The sequence below is a fragment of the Dermacentor andersoni genome, chromosome 5 (genome assembly GCF_023375885.2).
Source record: "Dermacentor andersoni chromosome 5, qqDerAnde1_hic_scaffold, whole genome shotgun sequence".
Taxonomy (NCBI): Eukaryota; Metazoa; Arthropoda; class Arachnida; order Ixodida; family Ixodidae; genus Dermacentor; species Dermacentor andersoni.
Genome location: NC_092818.1, coordinates 21,460,597 through 21,484,507, shown reverse-complemented (window position 1 = coordinate 21,484,507; position 23,911 = coordinate 21,460,597). Strand labels below are relative to the sequence as shown.

The following is a 23,911-nucleotide window of genomic DNA, read 5'->3' as shown; positions in this document are numbered from 1 at the left end:
AACTGTAGAGGCCTAATTCACAATCTAGGTGACATCAAAGACATCATAAACAAGTTATCACCAGTAGCATTCTGCCTTCAAGAAACGAACCTGGGACCCAAACATACACATTTTCTCAAAGGTTTTACTGTCATAAGAAAGGACCGCGAGCACTCCAGCCGTCTATCAGGAGGTGTCGCTATTATCGTCCAAGGCGGCATCCCCACACGGGACGTTTCATTAACTACTCCGTACGAGGCAGTAGCTGTCACCGTTTTGTCATTTAAGACTGTCACCATCTGTTCATTATACATTCCTCCCCATAGCCATTTCACAACTCGAGATTTGGAAGATTTAATTGACCAGCTGCCGGAGCCTTTTGTTTTAGTCGGTGATTTTAATGCTCACTGCACTCTTTGGGGTAGCGATAAGAATGACCAAAGAGGACAACTTATCGAAGATTTTATTTTGACTAATAACATCTGTCTTTTAAATTCAGGTGCGCCAACTCATTTTTCACCGAGTTCACGTACTTTTAGCTTCATTGATTTAGCATTTTGTTCTCCCGACATTTTTACCGATTTTAAATGGGATGTACTGAAGACATCATATGGCAGTGATCATCTACCTGCTATAATCAACCTCACATCAACGCTACCCATTATGCCTCACAAACCGCGCCGTTGGAAGCTACAAATGGCAGACTGGTCTGTTTTCACAGAAAGTGCCAGTCTGGAGGAGCTTACTTTAACAGACCTAAGCATTGACGAAATAAATGAAAAATTTACTAACTGTATTATTTGTGCAGCCGAAAAGGCCATTCCGCAATCTTCTGGCGTTGTTCGCAAAAAGCTTAATCCGTGGTGGACACATGAATGCACCGTTGCAAAAAAACAGCAAAATAAGGCCTGGGGAATCTTACGCAGGTACCCAACATATACCAACCTTCTAAATTTTAAACAAGCCAAAGCGAAAGCTCGACATATCCGGAGACAGGCAGAAAAATGTTCTTGGCAAAAATATGTATCTACAATTAGTAGCACCGTTACATCCAAAAGGATGTGGGACCAGGTCAGAAAGTTTGAGGAGGACTACTCACCATACACGATGCCCATACTTACACCTTCAGGCACTCAGACAACACTACAAGAACAAGCGAATATACTTGGGGAACATTTCTATAACATCTCTAGCTCGGCTAATTATTCAAACAGGTTCTTAAAATACAAACTGTCGGCAGAAAAAGAGAAGCTGCCAACTGCGTGTATGTCAAGGGACGAATACAACGCTCCATTTACGTTACAAGAGCTTAACAGGGTTCTCTGTGCTGGCAAGAAAACTGCAGTAGGTCCTGACCGGATCCATTATTCCATGCTTGCACACCTCTCCCCAGCATCCGTAGGCGCTCTCCTTAAATTTTGTAACAAAGTATTTGAATCTGGAAGCATGCCAAAAAGTTGGAAAAACGCAATAGTTGTGCCTTTTTTAAAAACAGGTAAATCCCCCACATCCCCAAGCAGCTTTCGACCCATTGCCTTCACAAGCTGTCTGGCGAAATCGTACGAAAGTGTCGTAAATGCGAGATTAACTTTCACGCTTGATACACGGAACTCCATCGATTCTCACCAGTGCGGCTATAAAAAAGGGTGTTCAACGACAGACCACCTCGTCCGACTTGAACACGAAATACGTGAAGCATTTTTACAGAAACAGCACTGCCTGGCAGTATTTTTCGACCTAGAGAAAGCGTACGGCACCACGTGGAGATTTCGAATCTTTCGTGACCTCGCCGCCTTAGGAATCCATGGCAAAATGCTTAACTGTCTCGCTGATATTATGTCCAACAGAACATTCCAAATCCGTCTAGGCACTGTGCTCTCACGCACATTTATCCAAAAAACGGCGTGCCACAAGGTTGCGTACTTAGCACAACACTCTTTATAGTAAAAATGAACTCTGTCAACAAAGTTATTCCCACCTCCGTTATGCACTCCATATATGTCGATGATCTGCAAATAGCATGCCGCGCCTCAAACCTACGAACATGTGAAAGGCAGCTCCAGATAACACAAAATAAACTAATGGCGTGGGCTGAGAAAAATGGCTTCCGCTTCTCTACTCAGAAAACTGTTACAGTGCTTTTTTCGCAAAAACGAGGGTTGTACTTAGACCCGGATGTAAAATTGAATGATGTCGCGCTGCCGGTAAAACAAGAATATAAATTCTTGGGAGTAACCTTTGACAAAAAACTAAACTTCCTATCCCACATTAAAACACTAAAGATTAAGGCAAATAAAGCATTGAATATCCTGAAAGTTTTATCTCATAAGCACTGGGGTTCCGACCGAACGTGTCTTTTACGTATTTACCGCTCTCTTGTTCGCAGCCTTTTAGACTACGGCTCTGTTGTTTACGGCTCAGCCAGACAGTCCTACATACAACGACTTGATCCAGTACATAACCTTGGACTGCGACTGGCAAGTGGTGCCTACAAAACTTCACCTATTCAAAGTTTATACGTCGAGTGTAATGAACCCTCCTTACAACAGCGCAGAGCATTACTGACTTTTTCCTACGTACTAAGAATTCAGTCATCACCACAACACATATGCTACAACATCCTCACACAATGCAACTCACGCCTACACTATACAAATAAACCGAAAATGATCAAACCGCTTGTCCTGCGATAGGAGGAATATGTCCAGGATTATGACATTCCATGCGAAGTCCTCGAGGTTGCCAGAAATCCAGAGCGTTTGCCCCCATGGTACGATTTTGAACCGTTATGTGACTGGACATTGACACATTTAAAGAAGAAAGACACCCCACGCGAACATATTACACAAGAATTCCGTGAACTTCAGGACAAATATCAAAATAACCTGCAATATTACACTGATGGCTCCAAAACGAAAGAACACGTGGGTGTGGGGGTCATACCGGAAAATTGGGAAAAAAGTATTCGATTGCCACAACACGCCTCTGTTTTCACGGCCGAAGTTTTCGCTATATGGGTTGTTGTTAAAAAAATTATCGCTGATAAACACACAAATGCAGTCATATACACAAATTCTTTAAGCACACTGAAGGCACTACATCTGAAATCTGAGTGTGAACCCCTGATTGGAGACATTTTAAACATGGTGGCTTTTAACGAATACGGGAGGTCAATTCGTTTCTGCTGGGTCCCAAGCCATGTTGGGATACCGTGTAACGAAGCAGCTGATCGATATGCATTGATGGCAGCACACAAAGACATTACAAACACAACACTCCCATATAAAGATAGCATCCGCGCAATTAGAAAAACCTTAACGGTAAAATGGCAGCGCGAATGGGACCGTTGTGCCGACAACAAGCTACATCTCACACTGTAAAAAATTTCCGTCATTATACGGAGAACTGCTGGGTAAAAATACGGAAACTATGTCATTTCTCAAAAATACGGCAAAATCTGCCGTTAATATACGGAAAGTGCTCTCCGTTTTCAGCTTTACGGACATTTTCACTGTAATCATATGTACAGCTATACACTGTTTTGGACGAAACGGACAGAATTCCGTATTTTTGTTATGCGAACATCCGTATTATTGTGAGAAAACTTAAGCTGTCTGAATGAGCGCTCGTACTCGTAAAGTTTCAGCCAACAATATTTTATTGAACACGCAAACTGTACGCATTATGAAGATGCGTACAAAATGTGAGAGCTAGCCTTCTACCAAAAGCTGCAATAACAGATCGTATAAATATATATACGCATCTTCTATTGCGGTCGCAGTTTGCCGCGCATATGGGCCTCGCTGATCATATGCGCAAATATATGCGTGTTCTCGCAGTGTTCTCAAAGCGCTTTGTAGTTAATAGTTGTAGTTTAAGTGAACGAACAGCCGTGGACATACGTGCATACGTAAACAAGCTTGCAGCATTCAGGTGCTGGTGCACTCGGAATGACATTGTTGCTCTGTGTACGCCAAAAATTGTGTGCACTCTAAGTCAGTACCGAAACGCAGGGAGTGGTATAATGACCGTATCGGCATTTACATTTTGCAACAAATGGTCTCGAAGGGGGCTGGTGGCCTCTAGATACAAGTACAACGGTCGGATGAAATTTTCGAATGCGGCAAGCAATTAACCCAAGTGTCAAAGGGCATTGCCGAACTGCAATGTAGTTGGTTTAACTCATTCCCATAATATTTACAAAATATCTCGTCTCTGACAATAACTGCCCATTCATTGAGACAAATCGATTACGCATAATGTTCACTGTTCATGTGTTAATTCTTGCGATTAGATGTAATCGCAAACATTTGGCGCTTCATCTTGAACCAAGACCGGTAAGCGCGCTCTTTCTTGTACGGTAGAATAAGGAACGCGAACATGCACCGACATGTGTGTAAACTACTGGAAGGTGACTGAAGATGAAGGACCTATTACCGTGCTAGTACTGTGTGTACTGTAAAAAAGAAGAAAAAAATAATACGGAAAGAAAGAAAGCCCAGTGCCGAGATGTAACGATTCAAGCTTTATTTCATTTTGACCTAGAATGCAACACCATTAGTTCCATGTCCTTTATATATGGGTAATGTTATGACACAACTCATTATTTACCCGTTCATTACATGCACCAACCAGCCCGAATTATCACTATACTAGAGATTATGGACGCATCGCAGTGCATTGCTTTGCACTTAATTGCAGCACAGGGGTTAGCTATCCCCAGTAGCGAACGCTTTGGTTGACCTCCCTGCCTTTCTGCTTCTTGCATTCTCTCTTCCTTTGTATAAAACGCACTAACTTGTGGGAGAGAAAGTGTTCTCCTCTTTCAGAATTCAATAATTTGTCAAGCAATTATATTGCAGTTCCAGTAACTGTATCGTCCGGGTCCCGGTCGAAGCAACCAACAGCAGGCGTTTCAAGACAACAGTGAACTGTTATGTTTATTGCGCTGGGCATTTTATACCAGAGCGAGGGAAAGGGGGTAGTGGAAATAGAGGGCAAGGAAAGGCACGTGTCGTTCCAGCGTGCCAAGATAGCTTGTGCTCGTTGAACTGATACGATACAGTAACTAGAGCACAAATGCGAAAACGAAACCGATTCTGTTCTCCGCGCTCACAGAGTGCGGCACCAGGGGGCAGCGCGCGCTGCGCGTCCGTTAGGAGTGGCAGGCGGAGCTGCACATGTGTAGTCAGCCGGAATTTTTCGTGTCGTGTTGTAAAAGTTGTTAATTTGCCGTAAATATCTCTTGATTTGTACTGAAGAGTGAAGCAAGACTCCAAGGAAGAGAGATTGACGCATCGGGAGCGAAGAACAGAAACGATGGATGGTTACGCTGCTTGCGTCTCGGCACGTTCGAATTGGCAAAGTTCCGAATTTGTCGCTGTGTTTTGTACGCTTGTGCGCTCGTCATTTGCCGTCATCGCGCGGAGATATTTGCGCTGGATGTCTTTCACTTCGTGTACAAAACTCTGCACGCTGCGGCATCGAAGAAGTTGCCCTGTGTTTGGGTGCACGTATACGCTTGGACACGGATATATCCTGCTTGCTCTCAACGGGAGTTCAACAGTCTACGCGCACTCGTAACTTGCTCATGAGGTAAGCCCATTTTAATCTTATTTGGTTTGCATAACGTAGGTGTTAAAGTGATGTGTGGTAAGCCGGTGTCGCGAACAGAAATATTGTTTCAAAAGACCACTATGCAACGTCTTGGGGCAAAACTGACGCATGAATGGGGAAAGGGATCACCCTATCTTTTCAGATCGATTCCAGTCGTAGCGCGATCGGCTCGATCGCTATTTCCGTGAGGTACTTCTAACCTTTTGCTCACTGGCGTTAAAAGCGTAGAATAAAACTGCGTTCAGTTGCGCACTTGTATTGACGCTTGTATTGGCTTGAGAGCGTACTGTATCCGATACAAGAACTTCTGTTAAAATACGGAAATAAACGTTCGAGGCAATAAATGTCGCTCACTACCTGTGATCGTTACTTTCTTGCTTGGGTGCACGCTTTAATTGTGACCAGAAAAAAAAAGTTCTTTGCTCTGGCTGCTCTGCTGTGTTTCCTCGGTGCAACTTATTGCAGTGCAGCAAGACGTGTTGCTTCGAATGATGTCTGGGCAGTCAAAGCATTCGTTTCAGTAAGCAAGCAGTAAACGGGGTATCAGTGCGAAAAAAATTGCACATACAAGAGAAGCGAATGGTATCATCATTGACTCTTTTATTTTACGAATAATTCAGTCGTATTACTAAAGCGGAGAGTGGATATGCATGAAAGTCAGATTGTATTGATACTCAGCAAAAACAAGGTAACTTATCATTACTAATCAATCCTTTTCTTTTACTGAAAGGCAAGTTGCTGTTGTGCTGGAGCTGAGAAGAGGCCTGCTGCCTGCAATGGGTCCATCTCTCTCAAGTTATCGCAGTATTGTAGCTCTCAAAGTGAGTGGATTTTTTTTCTCTTAGCTATTTGCCACCTGAATCATGACTGCCACCTGCCACCTGAATCAAGCTGTGTAGGTGATCACTGTTAGTGACATTGGAGTGCTGGTGGACGAGCACTCCTTTACGATTGCAACGAATATGACAGAGTGTAGCTGTGGCAGTATGCGAAGGTGTTAATCTATAAGCCAAATTAGGTTCTTTGAGGTAATATGTTAATATATTGATGACATTGGATTGTGGTCTAGCAGGCAAAAATGCTAAACAAGGAGAAGTAACTTTAATTTGCACTTGGTAAGATGTGCAAGCAATTCAGGCTGTTACACATGGAATGGGACATTTGTAGATGTCTTCTACAATGCTGCAGTCCTGAATAGCTTCAGAGTTTAGTGATACCACTATAATTTCTCTGTAAAGCATGCAGCACAGTTTAGCATTGGGGGAGGCTGGCATCAACAGGCGTCTACTTAATTAGTTAGTTAAATGGGGTTTAATGGCGCAAAAGCGGCTAAGGCTATGCTGCGCCAAACATGAGGTGTTTTAAAATCCAGTTAATGAAGGAAAAGGCTTTGTTAATAATCTATATTTTATGTAAAAATCCAGTGTCGTCTAGAAATTTACGAACGTCACCTAATGGGACTAGCGGATCATCACTAAAATTAGAGCAGGGTGTAAAGGTATGTGTAGTTGATATAATTTGTGCAAAAGTGTTCGTCTGTGTGTTTCAGTCTGCGTACATGTGAGTAATATGTGCATAACTGTTTGTGGCTGTTGACATTTCTCGCATGTTGGTGTGTCTTCTTTCGTAAGTAATTGTGTGTGAGGTGTGTGCGCCCAAAGCGTAGTCGGCATAAAACTACATTGATGAACCGCTCCTGATGGTAGCATGACTTCCACTCGCCAACTATGGGTTTCGTGAGATGTAGTTTGTTGTCAGCACAATCGTCCCATTCGCGTTGCCATTGCGCCGTTAAGGCTTTTCTAATCGCGCGGATGCTATCTTTGTATAGAAGTGTTGTGTTTGTTATCTCTTTGTTCGCTGCCATCGATGCATATCTATCGACTGCTTCGTTACCCGGTATCCCAACATGACTTGGTACCCAGCAGAAGTGGATTGATCTCCCATATTTGTTAAGTGCGACCATGTTTAGTATGTCCCCTAACAGGGGTTCACACTCAGATTTTAGGTTTAGAGCCTTCAGTGTACTTAAGGAATCAGTGTAAATGACTGTGTTTTTGTGCTTGCCAGTGATAATCTTTGTCACTACAACCCATACAGCGTAAACTTCAGCAGTGAAAGCAGAGGCATGTTTTGGTAGACGAATACTTCTTTCCCAATTTTCTGTAACGGCCCCTACACCCACGTGTTGTTTTGTTTTGGACCCATCAGTGTAGAATTGCATGTGATTTTGATATTGGTCCTGAAGAGCACGGAATTCTTGTATAATGTGGTCGTGAGGAGTGTCTCTTTTCCTTAAATGTGTTAATGTCCAGTCGCACAACTGCGCGAAATCGTACCACGGGGCCAACCGTTCTGGTTTCTTGGCAACCTCGAGGACTTCGTGGGGAATTTCATAATCTCGACACTATTGCTCATACTGCAGTACAAGTGGCCTAAACATGTTTGGTTTATTTTTGTAGTGTAAGCGTGAGTTGCACTGTGTGACGATGTTGTAGCATATGTGTTGCGGTGATGACTGAATTCTGAGTACGTAAGGAAATGTGAGGAATGCTCTGCGCTGCTGTAATGAGGGTTCGTTACATTCAACATATAAACTTTGAATAGGTGACGTCTACTTACTGCGAAGTTCAAATGAGGTGTTACTGTTAGGGTGACTATATATAATTTATGGTTTAATTCTAATCTTGTATGAGGCAGACATAGTTTACCCACTTCGTTAAACAATAGAGATGTAATATCTATGTATACAAGTATTACCCATTCATTTATGCCATTTGGACAATGGCAGAAATGCATGGGCAATACTTGTGTACATAGACATTACATCACTATTGTTTAACCAAGTGGTGCCCCTGCATGCTAAATTTTACAGGGCTATTATTAAGTAATGTCAACTTTTGTTGTAACATTAAGGCACCTTTTATATTATTACAGATTACCACCATTGTGTACCATCATAGTGTGATATTTACACTAAATGTATTTGACTTTGCTATAAAACCCTGCACAGTGGTGCATCATGAAATTTTTTTCTATAGTTTCTGGCCTCAGAATGCACTTCACGTTATATTCTTGTTTGCAACAAAACTATAATGCAGGTTTCTCTCCTTATATTTTGTGGCACTTCAAGCTGCGGCGAGCTAAACCACTGGGCAGCAATATTGGAATTGCGACTGCGTGTGGAGCTGTCTTCAAACACACACAAGGAATACATATTTGCTTTTTTAGCGCAAAACAATGGACACAAGAAAGACGACAGAACAGGGCGCTACTCTCAACTGACATCACTTTATTGCGTCCCTCCTTTGTAGACAGCAGAATCTAGAAGAACATGCGCTGTGCAGGAACCACCAACATCTGATCACAAGAGCACACTCATACGACAGAATCCAAAAAAAAACCATATTGAGCACTGTACAAGGTTAAAGAAAGCACACTAATGCACTGTGACCCCAATGACTGTATGAAGAAAGCTTCCGATAACTCTCTGGCGGTGGTATCACGGCTCTTTTTCAAAATCGTAGTATCACGAAGCATTGCGAACACAAGCGATCCATACCAACAGGCACAGGTTCCCATTTGGCTCAACATTGTAAAATATGGAAGTGCAAAGCCATGTTTCGTGATACTATGATTTTGAAAAAGTGCTGTGATACCACCGCCCGAGAGTTATCGGAAGCTTTCTTCATACAGTCATTGGGGTCACAGTGCATTAGTGTGCCTTCTTTAACCTTGTGCAGTGCTCAATATGGTTTTTTGGATCCCGTCGCATGAGTGCGCTCTTGTGATCGGTTGTTGGTGGTCCCTGCACATGATGCTCACTGCACATGTTCTTCTAGATTCTACTATCTATAAAGGAGTGACGCAATAAAGTGATGTCAGTTGAGAGTAGCGCCTTGTGCTGGTCGTCTTTCTTGTGTCCATTGTTTTGCGCTAAACAAAGTATTTATAGATTCGCACCAACTAGCCCGCCAATGCATTGTGTTGAACGCAAAGAAATGCTGATTTGCCTTCTTTGACTGTGTTGCGGGCACTTCTGAAGTACTGTCTGTCCAATAACCTTGGTGGCATGGAAGTGCCGTCCACTTCTATGCGTTCCTTTCTGTTTCATTGTGCCATCACATCACGTTATATTCATAATGTGTATGTACTTTTTCTAAGAGACCCATATTCCTATCCCTATGTTATATTTGCTGTCGCATTATTTATGCGCAAATGACCAGTGCTCCAAGTTCCATTTCATCGCAAAGTAAACTACTGGTACCTAAACAGTTCTGTATATCAGAAAACCAAAGCCGAACTGCCGAACACTATCAAGCAGCAGCCTTAGTACAGTGTCAAGTAGTCAGATTTTATTGGTTATGCAGAGGCGCACAACGTACCTCTTTATTACTTGCTGAACAATTAAGCTGTGTGAAAACTGAGTATTTATGTAGCTTCAACCACATGCTATTGGCCATTGTTCCTGCCCTCAGCAAATGTGGAAGATTATCATGGCATTTCTTTTTCTAACTATTTTCCTTGTTACAGTGGGATTACTGCATGTGTAAGTAGGAAACGGATCACATAAGCAATCAAAAGCCAACAATGTCTAAACTTGGAACATTGATTGTACAGTTTGATGACCCAGAATAAGTAGAAATACACCATAAATGATTGACGATTAACTTTTACTTGACACAGGGCTAGAGCATACAGTAAGCATACTGGGGTGCGATCGGAGATGGTTGTTCGGCGCGTTCGTTCGGTTACCGGCGCGCGCGATTGGCCTACTCCGCGCCGATGTCGCCAGCCGCGGGGCACCGCCCCGTTTTGGTGACGTCAAAATGACGACACGCTCCTGTCAATCATCCGCCCACCGAGCATTTCATCCGAACGCGACGGGAGTTGAGAAGTTTGGAGCGATCATACGGCTTCGCATGGCGCGTCTGGTGGATTGGATTGGATCCAACAGGCGGCCTTTTCGGCTGCGGAATAGCACGTTTGAATCCAATCCATAGTTTAATTCGAGAAAATGGCGCTTCCGTTGGGAACTTAGGTTGTTGCGCTGGCGTTTCTAGTGGAAGGAGGAGAGCGGGTGGCGGTGCGAAACGCGTTTGAAGAAATGGCAGAAAGTGAATTCCGGCGTCGTTTTTGTTTCTCGAAACAAATAATTCGTTGGTTGTACAGATAAATCGACAACATCATTGGTGCCAGCGAGCCACTGGAATGTTGTCGCTGCCCCTTGAAAAGTGCGCCACTCCTCCCATCGTTTTCTTTTTCTTTTTTCTTCTCGCTGTGCGCGACACCACCTAGGGACGACGCAAAGAACCTAATAGTTATAAATTGCAGTAGTCACACGTACTACTATTTGAAAACGTGTTTGGGCTTGAGAAGAAAAAATACATTTTTTTAGATAAAGATTTAATTCATTTGGAAGACGAGAAACATTTGGTTTTGTAGTATACCGTTTGCAAGCAGACGACAAACGACGGAAGTAAACTTCCGGGGAGGTCACCGCTTCCTGATTGGCTGCTCTCTCCGCCCCGCTGTCACAAATTTTGCATACTGCAACTTTGTGACGTTGCAGCAACTGAACAGAACGCGTATCGAACAGAATATCTCCGATCGTGCCCCTGTATGCTCATACGGTGTCACATCAATTTAAATTTTAGTGTAGCTTTACAGTACGCTTCTATTGTTGCATTCTGTCAGAGGGATGGTAATGTTTCGCGTGTCTAGCAACTAGACTGTCTATATACAGTAGTAAAAATGTGCGAGCTGTATTTTTTAATGATTTGATAGAATGTGTAGAACAATAAAGCCATACAATCAACGCACAGTGATGTGACTTTCTCTGCACATGTTGCAGGTTCAAAAAAGTATGGTGGAAGCTGTTGCCAAGGTTCCGACCAGAAAAGACAGCCAGTATAAAAGGGTCCACACCACTGATCTCTACTACAGGGGATGGACAGCACATCGAGCACCCTCGACTGAAGCCAACCTTGTCCCGGAAGTTGGTGCTTCACAACTTTGCGGCAGCACTTCGTTTGCACGGGTGTGTGGCATTTCTTCCCCTAACATGCCTGCCTGATGTGCCGCAAACTACCCAAGCAGTGTTTCGAGGTGTCCAGAATTTTTCCATTGCAGTGTCTACAGTGTAGCTAACATAAGTGGCGTGCAATGGAAACACTGGTAAATGAGAAAAAACTTGATGTAAGAGAACACTATCGTATACGGGTTCAGATTGTCATAAAAGCGCTTACCAAACATGTAGAGACCTCCTAAAATGTGAAAAACCACAAAGAAAAGTTTTTTGGCAGCAATATTATCTGATCGCACGCACTAGTTAGTCCACCATATGCCCTGCTTCCAGGACAAGCGCCTGCATGACACCGCATTTCCACTGGCTTCACCTGCATCCGGTGCGGTGTGCTGCATCCAGCAACACATTAGAAATCACAGGTGCACAGTGTTTTCTGTCCCCTTTCTCGACACCTACTGAACACATGGTAAACTGTTTCCAAAGCAAAAAAACAGAGGGAAAGGGCTCTGAACACATTGCATTTTAAAGTGGCTGGTACCGGGTAACGCAAGTACTGTGGCATAGTAGATTTGCACCAGGCAACCTGGGTGCCCAAAATGGCCGCTGTTTACTTGCAAATGGCCAACGTATTGTGAGCATGTTGAAGTTCTTTTTTTATTCTCATCGCTTATTTAGCTAGTGGAGACAGCTTTCACAACTGGAGAAGAAGCCTTGGAAGCATGAAACACTTCACAAAACCAGGTTCAATATATCGTGTCTGCATCACAATTTCATGGCTGCATGAGTGTATCCTCTGGTTAACATGTAAGAGTGTTCATGATGTTTGCCATGCATTGTCCACTTTATTTACAGGTCAACACTATCTTGAGATTTAAGCTGATGTTGAGTTTAGAGAAATTATGGCCGAGAGCCAGCTTTTGAGAATACAGATTGAGCTCGACAGATTAAACGCCAGAACAAGTCGTTGAGGATTTCAGATCAAGAATCTTCAAAGCCCAGTTCATTTAGTGGTGTTAATATTCTGCTCAAAGTTGTTGATTGTTACGTTCATATGGTGCCCAAGCATTGCGGTAACAACTTCACTTGGAGTACATAGCAAGGGTGTATTCGACGTAAGCTGCTGGCCTTTTTCTGTGTTTTCAAAAACTGGTTTCTTGTTCAGTTTAAATTTTCAAATTTTGCATTGTTTATTAGGTGTTGTGTCCTGTTTCCTTTTACTGCAGCTTCTTAGTTAAACATCTGAATAGTGAACACAACTTGACCTTTTGCTTGATTTTCTAGATTACCGCCCTCGATGCAAAACAATTTCACTTCAAAACTGCTTGTACCCTACTGAAAGAATAACTTGAAGCATCCATAGCCACCAATAACACGCAAGAGATGATTATGAAAATTGTAATATTGTTTTTTGATCTACAGGGTGTCTTAACTATCGTGCACCAAGATTTAGAAATATGTAAATGCAATGTAACTAGACAGAATGAAGGTAATGTTGTTTGCCATCGCTTGGAGATACTCAGATTATTTTTTGCATTCTGCGTAATTACATATTTCTTAATTAGTTAATAAATATCTCAAATATTTAAATGAAAAGTGTCAATGAAAAGTTGTAGAGCAATATGAAAGCCTCCCGATACACTTTTATGTTACTGTTACTCATTGTGTGCTACATAAAAATGTTTTTCCAAGCAATAAGCATGCGAATACACATAAAGTGTCTTGAGTGGCCAGTCATGTGTCAGTTTTGTGGTGCAAAGCCACGAATACACCTTAAATGGGTTCTTTTAAGAAAAAGACTTGGCTCAGAAAATTATCCTTCTTTATGCAGCCTGTGGAGACAAGGTTTCTTAGACATGGCCATGGCCCTCAAGGAAGATGCCGAGGCCACAGGCAGTTCCTCCAGTGACTGTGAAAAGGCCCCCTGGGGCACAAGTCTAATTTGGCACCCCTACCTTTCTCCTGCAGCTTTTCTGTCTACTTAGCTAACCAGGTGGGTCAATGATGGCAAAGGGAAAAAAGAATCAACAGCTTCAAACGTAGAACTTGCTCAAGCTCAACGCATTTTTGGTGTGAAGTTTTTCCCTTATCATTTATCAAAAAACGGGTAATAAGTATACGATATGGTCTTCATACGGAGACCTCTTTCCCACAGAGAATTAGCAGTAAAAAAAGCAGCTTATGAAGGCTTTAATATTAGCTAGGATGATGTGGCATAGATAGGATAATGATTATGAATGTTTCTGGTAAAGGTAGTGGTAGTAGAGTGAATAATCAGTTTATATATAGATTAAAAGACATTTCATTCCAATGCCAGAATTTTAAATCATCCCAAATAATTCTTGCGTTTGATAGTCTATGCGCATTGAGTGACAGTGCTTCTTGATGCTTGCTTCTTGCTGACATCATTCTTATGCTGCATAATTCACCTGTTTAAATTCCCTATTTCTCCCGTTCAAGCAACTTTACATTCATCATAACATACCTTGTAGATCAGTTCCAGAAACTTCCTGATGAGATTAGGGGGCGGCGTGCACCCCAGGCTTAGATATGCATTCAAGAGCCTCATATCTTGCAAATGTTAGAAATACTCCTGCTAAGCAAGTTCTTGGTGTCATACAAGGTTATTTGCGAATACGAATTTGCCTAAATTTAGAAAACAGTCAATCTAAAACATGTCAAGCAATATCGCTGACAGTAGACACACATTTCAACGGAACTAAATACAAATAAATATAGCACCAAATGCAGAATCATTGGCATGATGCCATTCTTTCAGTGGAATAAAATCTGTCCTGCGTTGTAAATCTGGAATCCTTTATAATCCAGACTACTAAATGCCTCATGAGGGCTGTGACGTAAAATATGCGTGTATTTATTCCTCGTTTTTTTACTTTAAGACCCGATAATGCTTAAACAGCAGTGAAAGAACTGAGATCACGGTACTTAATACTTTATATTGCTCCAGAAATCCGTTTTTCTGCCGATCGCAGCATTTGACACTAACAATCTAGTGACAGAAAATGTGAGACAGAAGGCACATAACACTTAAGGTGGTGCTATTCACTTTGATTGTTTGGGAACAAAACTCATAATGTACATGTTATGGCCCTACGTGTCATTGCCCTTGAACAACAAAAAGGTAGGGGGTTTGCATTTTGCAAAACTGCATGGAGGTTTTTACTGTGTGCAATTAAAATTAGAAACCTTCACAGCTGATACTAAATGCATTCTCCACATCTTTAGGTTATACAGGTGCACTACTTTACACAGAACACACTCTTTTACCTCATCACTGCCCACACTCTTAGGCAAAGTTACACCCTTTGGAGTGCCCCTTCTGCCACACAATGATAATCGTCATCTGCCTTGTTGCGTTTCCTTTCTTTAACGCTGCGAGCCCTGTACTTTCCAGTAATGAACGGCATGCGCGTTATCAGCATGATAGCATTCCCGAAAGGAAAGTAGCGGGCGTGGCGTTTTAAAGAAAGGAAACACATCAAGGCAGATAATGATTATTGTTGTGTGGCAGAAGGGGCACTCCAAAGGGTGTAACTGCCTAAGAGTGCAGGTGGTGATTCAGATTCTTCAAAGGTGTTTCATTGTATGGGATGGCACATCGCTTTTCACTTATTTGCAGAATATTGCATTCCAATTGTGTCATATGAGATGAATCCATTAGAGAGCTTAAACTTGCCCTAAATTTATTACAGCTCTGTACTGGTAAACTGGCAGCAGCTTGCAGTGCTTGTGGAAAAACAATTGTCACTGCCATATTATGTGTAACTGCTAGTGCACAGGCATCGGCAGCAGCAATGGTTAGGGTACACTTGTTTCTTCTGTTCTGGGGTATGCATCCTCCGCGAGAAAGTAGTTTTTTTCGTCTTCCTCTTCTACCACATTGGAATGTGAAATGGGGTGTAATTTGTAGGGTATACTCTTGCATAAACTTCATGAGCATTTATTCTTGTCTGTGCCACAGATCATTGTTGCTACCACTATAAAAGCAGTTTACAGCACCCGTTGGGAACAATCTGTGAATCTTTAACGAACAGTAAGGATAATGAATAATTGAACAATTTTTAGTAATTTTCAACAAATTTAGCACTCTTTGCTTTCTACTGTGGTGTTTTTCAAACTGTAATGTTGGCACAAGGTTTGTCTGCAGGATGTCATTTTGTTTTAATGAGTGCACTTGTGCGCATAACACCTCATCGTCAACATTCTGCTGCACAGAATGTCGTTAGCTTTCGTATGCGTTGGTCACTATCGGCTGCTCCTTTGTTAATTGGAATGTAGCATTTATGTAAAGCACATTTGATGTTCTAACAAAAAGCATTGTGCCCTCTTATCTTCTAATTCTCCTACTTGATGCCTAGTGCTATAATAGCATGGTTGACACCATGAGAGTCAGTGTGGTGTATAATTGTGTCTGGTGGGGTGGGGGGTGTACATTAACTTAAGCAACTTTTCCAGACGACTTGAATCAATATTGTGGAATGCTGGTCTTTTTTTTCAATCACTATTACCAAGTTTCACTTTGGTTGTGACAACAAGTTTAATGTAGTTGGCTAGCAGTCCTTCCAACACATATAATGTGCAGGCATCTGTGTTGAAAAAAAGACCAGCTAATGGTTTGCGAGGAGCTAAGGTCCATTTAGACCATTAAATTTTGAGCTTACACCGGTGGAAATAACTGGTGAATGAAAGCACACCCAGGAGAACTGACCATAATATTTTCTTTCAATATAATAATGCTGAAGCTTTGAACTGCATATGAACTGACTTGTTTAAAAAATGACCCATTTCCTTGTTCAAGTAAGACAAAGGTTCCACAGGAAGACAGAAACTTGAAGCCGTCAATAGCAGCATGAATATAAACAGCGCTCGACGTTTTGCAATCTTGCACCTGGTTATCATATTGTCCATCCCATTTTTTTTCACAGGCTGTTCTTTACTGTTTTATGGTCATACCCAGTTTAATTTTAATGTCCCTATTTTTTAATATTTCGTTAATATATCTTTTCTTCATCGGCTTTTAACAAAATATATATTCGTAATGTACCTTCATTTACCATTTACAGTGATCTTAACCAGATGCATCTTGATACAAAATTTATTTTCCTTAATTCTTCGTTTTCCTTTTCCAAAAGTGCAAACTCTTTATGTTGATACCTATTTTGTCTTCTCGGAAGATTAGGTCTACTGGATTAATGACTGCTTACATGTGGACATCATTTTCTGTTTTGGTCACCCCTACTCTTTGCAAGAACTGACAGTAGTGCTCATACCCGCTCAATCACAATCACCACTGCTAAGCACACCCTTCCTTCCTTTATTTTAACACTTTGGCTTCTCTTGACCTATTATATGCACCAGTTTCTTCTCCCCCAATGAGGCTAGGGGCCAGTGAGCTATGCACAATCCAAAACAACACAGCCAAGGAAAACATTTGCTACCCTAATGACAAGCACCTATGTCGAAATGTTGGCTATAGCAACATCCCTTGTTCCAACAATGTTGGTCTACTTACATGTTTTTCTAACACAGAAGTTACTGCTTTGTCGTGTTCTGTGATTATACTTTTTTGCCGCTTTCTTTAGGATGGATATTCACGAATACTATTTGTTTCTCCTAACAGCAGCAAGTTTATCCTTGCAAGCATTTTGGGTCAAGAACAACTTTCACCAGGAAGAAGTGCAAGACGAGTGATTGAAGAAAATAAAGTTGCTTCTGTGATCTAGGAACTTGAGGACTGAAATGTTCCACCTTTGTGTATATATGCTATGCAGTGCATTCATATCACAAAGTGCAAAGTGTTTTATCTCTGCAGCCATGTCAGTGTGTTGGCAAGACAATTTTCTCAATGGTGACCTGCTGCTTTGTCTATGAGCTGCCTTCATGACATTTGCATTGAAGGCGATGTACTATCGTGGACAAAAGTACCCTGGAAGTGCGAGCGTTGACCAAATTGCATTTCTGTTCAAGACCGCTGAAAACAGTGGGTCACGTATGCACATTCCGAACGCAGATGGTAGCACGGCTGATCCCAGCAAATAGTGCACCATAAAATTCGGTCGACTCTCGCACGTCCTGGGCAATTTTGTCCCCGATGGCACATTCTTCGAACAATGGATATGCTCTGCAAGATGAAATACGGGAAGCGCCTGTACTTTTTAACGGATATAGTACAGATTTAGCATACGGAGTCTCGTTTTCTGAATACGGCAAGCACCTGTATTTTAACGGTTATAGTACAAATTCAGCATACAGTGTGTTCCGTTTTCTGAATACGAGAAGCACCGTACTTTAACGGTTATAGTACAGATTCAGAATACAGAGTCTTCCGTTTTCTAGATACAGAAGCACTCGTATCTTGTATTACGGACTCTCTTTTACAGTTGTCCGTTCTACGGAAATGACCGTTCTTAATTTACGGAAGAGTGTTCGGTCACAAATTACCAGCCAATTTTCTGTAAAGTAAGGCAAATTCTTTTTACAGTGCACGAAACCCATAGTTGGGGAGTGGAAGTCATGCTATCATCAGGAGCGGTTCATCGAAGTAGTTTTATGCCGACTACGCATTGGGCACACACACCTCACACACAATTACTTACTTAGGAAAGAAGACACACCAACATGCGAGAAATGTCAACAGCCACTAACAGTTATACACATATTACTCACATGCACGCAGATTGAAACACACAGACGAATACTTTTGCACAAGTTATATAAACTACACATCGTTACACCCTGCTCTAATTTTAGGTGATGATCCGCTAGTCCCATTATGTGACGTCCGTAAATTTCTAGACGACACTGGATTTTTACATAAAATATAGATTATTAACATAGTCTTTCACTTTATAAACTGTATTTTAGAACACCTCGTGTTTGGCGCAGCATAGCCTTAGCCGCTTTTGCGCCATTAAACCCCCATTTAACTAACTAACTATTATCTGCAGTTTGTCGATGTCTCCTTCACTGTGTTGGTAGCGAGATCCAGCGCCGGCACCACCTCCTTGTCTCATCGTAGCCTTTTGCACCGACTATGTAATATTCGCGACGCTCGCAGTCACGCAGAGTGGAGGAACTCGGCGCACTCGCAGAAGCAGCACCGGACAAGATGTTTCTTCAGCATTGCGCCTTGAACAGTAGGTGCGCGTTGCGATCTGTAAAATCACCGAAGCTATTGGCAGTCTTACGGGGTGCACGGGAGAATTGGTCACGGTGGAACAGAACTATCCGAGAAATCGTGGTCATCGTCGAGCCTGATCACTACGTCGCGCACTGAAAGCTTGTTGTACGAGTTTGTTTACACTGGGCCTCTACGATGTTTAGCCGCCACGCTCGCCCGGCGAATAGATGTGATGAGGCCACCACAGCGTTCCCTCGTGGTATGATGCGAAGCGTACTAAATTACAAATTAATCTAATACACATTCAGTGTGCATCTTGTAAGCTTTAAAATGCTTCTAAACCACGTTAAAGTAACTAGTAATATTGTACTAAACGCATTTTTTTATAACTTGCTTGTGCATGTAATGCACCCGGTGGAACGACAAACAAGTGAAAGAAGGCGCGACCATGCACCGACGGTATGATCACGTGAGCCTGTGATGACCCTAATATGGGGGCAAAGGTTCGTGCACTCAAATGTTTTAACGGTTCTCTTAGGCGGAGCCTCCGAGAACCCAACTGAGGACAAAGCCGTTCTTTTCGACCACACACAAACATAATGGAACCAGAAAAGGCTTAAAAGAAATAGAAGAAGATAGAACACATAAAAGAAACACTCAAATAGACATCATCGCAGAAAGAAACACACTTGGGGCTAGTATGGAGCTACCTAGTGCGCGAGTTCGGGCTTGCCACGACGGCAGGGACACATAACAGTCTCGAAGCTGCGACGCGGCGACAAGCTGGTGAAAGGAGTGGCGCCGGTCTCACCAAAGGTCGTGGTGCAAGTTGGTCGACTGGGCGACCGGAGCTGGCCAGCTCTGTCTCGGAGAAGTAAAGCAGGCGGTTTGGTGGCACGAGTAGACGGCGGCGGCGTTCTGGCCGGGCAGCTGGATGTAGAGCTCGGGCCCGTAGCCCGACTGCTCTTGTCCTGCCCACGGGCACAGAAGCTCGAACGGCGGCCTCGGGCAGCGTTTTGGCCGGGCAGCTGGCGTAGAACTCGGGCCCGTAGCCCGACTGTTCTCGTCGTACCCACGAGCACAGAAGCTCACCGGCCTTGAGGAGCTGGCGGCACGCTCGGGTAGACGGGCGACGCACAGTAACAGGTTGGCAGGAGGCCCCGGTCGGGTGAAGTCCTGGTGGCTCGGGTCTGGAACCCGACGGCCCGTCTTCACCGCCCGCTCCGGTGGTTGACCTCCTCCTGCAGTCTCTCCCCTGCGACCTCTGTGACCTCTCCCCTGCGTCTCCCCCTTCTGCCAGCGCACCACGCTTTTATGCGAAGCATATTACTAGAGCTCAACGCAGCTCCTCAGGCGCGGCGATGTCGCCTTCAATGACCTTTGACCCCATGCCATACCACGTGACACCGTGACGTCACGACAGAGGAGAAACGGGGCCCCAACTCGCGCCGTCGCTCGCGGCGTCGCCTTCAAGGCTGACCACGTGACACCGTGACGTCACGACAGAGGAGAAACGGGGCTCCAACTCACGCCGTCGCTCGCGGCGTCACGGCGGTATATATAAGCAGCTGCGCTTGTTTCTAGGTGGCTTTGGCTCAACTCTTGCAAGATGGGCTGGGTGCGAATCGAACCAGGGTCTCCGGAGTGTGAGACGGAGACGCTATCACTGAGCCACGAGTACGATGCTTCAAAGCGGTACAAAAGCGCCTCTAGTGAATGCGGTGTTGCCTTACAAACGAGCTGTTTCTAAGGCTCAGGCGTGCGTCGCTTGCTCAGGCGCACATTTCGTTGCCGCGCCGAAGGCTGCGTTGCTCGACGCTCACCGCGTCCAATGCGGGGCGCGTAGTCGCTGCGCCGTAGCCCATTGTCTTACACCCCTTGGCGGGTCGACGGGAACGCTGTCGCGTTCCACTCTTGAAGGCGAAGCAGAGTAATGCATGAGTTGTTTCTTCGTCTAGCCGAACCAAATATAGCCAAGCAACAGCAGTTCACCAGGCTAAACAGTGGTTCAACAACTAAAATAAAGGCTAGTATGCTTCGCATCCTGAGCTTAACCTTAGCTAAGCCACAGCCATTTTTTCTTCTCTCTGGCCGATTAGGCATTCTCCGATTGGCTGCCTGACGCCCCATGGTCTTTCCTAATTGGTTTGCTTTGCTTCTTTTAGTTGTTTTTCTTGCGCCGCGCGATCACGTGCTGGACGCTCTTCGGCGTCGTCGTTTTCCTTGTTCCAGCACGGAATCCGCTTCGGCGCGCGCACTCCTTGTCGTCTGCTCTAGACCGTCCCGATCACCGCACCATGTTGCGCACCACACATCACAGAGCCCCAGTTTGTCGACCACCCAGAAGGCAACGCCCAAGAAATTATAGCCACCCAGAGTGAATCTAGGTAAACCAATGAAGCTGGGAGCTTGTCGAAAGATAAACTATGTCTCGGTACCATTTGTGCTTTCATCTTAGGGTGTCGCCAGAGCTCCGTAATATTCCGAGTTTCGCCAAACTCGGCGCATCCTGCATAGCAACCCTGGGAACTGCTTCGAGAACTCATTTAGGCGGGTACGATATTTAGGGTTTTAACGTAGACCATGCGGTGGCATACCTAACAAGTTTTACTATTGACGTTGCAACAAAATGTATTAAACAGACTTGCAAGAACCGTCGCATCTCATGGTGGAATGCCGAATGTCGGAAAGCACGCAAAAATGCAAACAAAGCTTGGAGATTGCTTCGCAATCCGCCTTTCTCATGGCGCGACGGCACATGCGCCGTGCCCTAGCGCATTAGTCGGGAAACGTTTTGGAAGGGTCGCACGTGTCACCGTGCGCTGGAAAGTCTCCCGAAAAAGAAAAAAAAAAGTGCTTGGACGCCCGCTGCTGCAGAGACTCGTGTCATGTATCGAAGTAAAACTCCACTGGTAAGCTCGTTGTTGTTACGGTGCCGAAAAGGTGCGTAGCGTAAGACTGCAACTCCACTTTAAAAAAAAAAGTGGCCAGCGCTTCGTACTATTCGTGCACACGCTACCGGCGGACTTGAACTGAAACGTAAGTAGTTAGGACGCAGGAAACTGCTTATATAGTTCAGTTCTGTCCTTAGCGATTAGAAATCAAATGCACTTCACTTCGCACGGCACGGACACAATAAGCGGGAAGCGGCGACACAGAGCTGTGCCAACATCTGTAGGTCACCGTACTCGGCTGCCGGTCGCATTGGCAAAGTATATGGGTGGGTATTTACGCTATGCCGATATATTTTTCACTTCCATATATATCGGGTTTACGTCGCCGTCGAACAAGAAACAAGAGACAAAGGTATACAGCAGTCAGTCTAAACAACCTTCTCGCTCAGTTATGTAATGGTGTCAATGATCGTAACCGCGTTTTCGCGAAAGTTCTAAAACGGACTGAAAATGAGCACTTAATTTATGCGAGCACAGTTTTCTCTAATAATGGTTTATGGTATTTGCAAACTGTAAGTGTGATGGAGTGAAAGAAAAGCGACAATCAGCAGTAACTGAAGAGCCCGTAATATGCCATCTGGATCACAGTTGCGGTTGTTTCTGTCGTTCAGCCGTTCATCTTGACTGGTCTTAAGGTGGAACAGCGTGGCACACATGCGCAGATATCTATTTTTTGCTACGTTTTGACATTATTTCATATCTGCGATGCACCTTGTTCACAATATTTGACTCTAACAACGATCTGTGTCTGTAGATGTCGATGTAAACAAGTGCACCGCTTGTTTACATCCGCGCCAAAGGCTGCACTCGAAGACTTTTTTTAATATTCGAAATGCTCAAATTATCTTTAGGAAGAATACAAAAAGCGAGCTGCAAGTGCAGAAATCAGCGGCAACAAACTCCAATGCATCCGTGTCGGCAAAAGAGAAGCTACTATGCCTTTAGAGGCCTCACTGTTTGCACAACAGCGCACTCAGGCCAGGTCACCCAGTATTCATTGAGTGTTTCATGGCTTCCAGGAACGACATTTGCCCCGGAGAAGCCATTAATAATGACTTATGACCCACGAAACGCCAAAAGTATGCGCACTCGACGGGGGCGCAGGTACACAAATCAACCGGCGAAAGCCCCGGCACCCTTCCAAAATCTTTCGTGCCGCGTGCGCCAAAGGGCAGCACAGGAAAATGAAAAAGGCGGACTCTCCAACATTTGAAAGTCTTATTAATTTCAAACAGGTCAAATCATTAGGCAGGACAACACATCAACGTGCAAAAAGAGAGAGAGAGAGCGAGTGCTGGGAGCGGTACACATCTGGGATAAATTCTTACGCAGTCGAGGCAAAGGTGTGTAATAGGGTGAATAAATCAAAAGGCCGGGAAACGAAGCTCCTGCCCTTATTAACCCATTAGAGACCGGTTTCTTGTTTTTTTCTTGCTATCTTGAAATAAATCTAATATATTACCTTACCTATATACTAATAATTCACATGCAAGAAATTATTACTCTTGCCTAATTAGTTTTCGAAATATAGCCCCTGACCATATTGTCACACTGGGCCCTTACGCAACAGCAAAATACGCGAAGTTAAAAACATTTATTTCAAGCCATGAAACATCACAAAAAAACATACATAGCGAATAGTCGAGCACTTATTTAGTGTGATATGGCTTAAATCATGGAATACACATGCCGACGTCATACTTTGGGCATTGTGTGTGCACCACGCTGCTGCAATTATCTCATGCACACCTCCACCTCTTGCCATTAGGTATTGGTGCAACAAAGTGGGCCACTTGGTCATACCGTGTACCATTCAGGACATCACCAGTCTTTGGGATTCTGCGTTGACCAGGTCCTCTAGGCTTATTGTCCCATCGCATCAGGTATAGCTTTCTGCAATTTGCCTGCGGAATTCCACCTGCGTGACGTTGAACCCTGTGCTACGAATTAGCGCCCAAGCGTTGCTGATGGATGCATAACAAAGTCAAGTGAAAATCGGCCACCACCACTTTTTGCCACGGATTGCAATCCAATAGGCGCCTACATTTGCATCCGTCTGGTCCGTACCTCCTATAAAACTTGTGCTGAGCAACAGTGTTTGCATGGGCCACCTTGATTCGCTTCTTCTCAACACAAGCGTACCTGTCTGCAGATGACATTGGCTCAACGCCGTGAATGGTGCTTACGATCGTTACT

General features: G+C 43.8%; 1 long non-coding RNA gene across 3 annotated transcripts; it reads left to right on the top strand.

Moving 5' to 3' along the window:
• The first annotated feature begins 5,144 nt into the window (after nt 1-5,144).
• Nucleotides 5,145-17,368, top strand: LOC126529956 (uncharacterized). Of its 3 annotated transcripts, XR_008612302.2 has the most exons (5): nt 5,145-5,574; nt 6,326-6,416; nt 11,450-11,635; nt 13,452-13,613; nt 17,262-17,366. It is a non-coding gene; the product is annotated as an uncharacterized lncRNA (long non-coding RNA). The 3 variants fall into 3 exon arrangements; XR_008612303.2 differs by lacking the exon at nt 5,145-5,574 and having other exon boundaries at nt 6,186-6,416; nt 17,265-17,368; XR_008612301.2 differs by lacking the exon at nt 5,145-5,574 and having other exon boundaries at nt 6,188-6,416.
• Nucleotides 17,369-23,911: the final 6,543 nt, after the last annotated feature.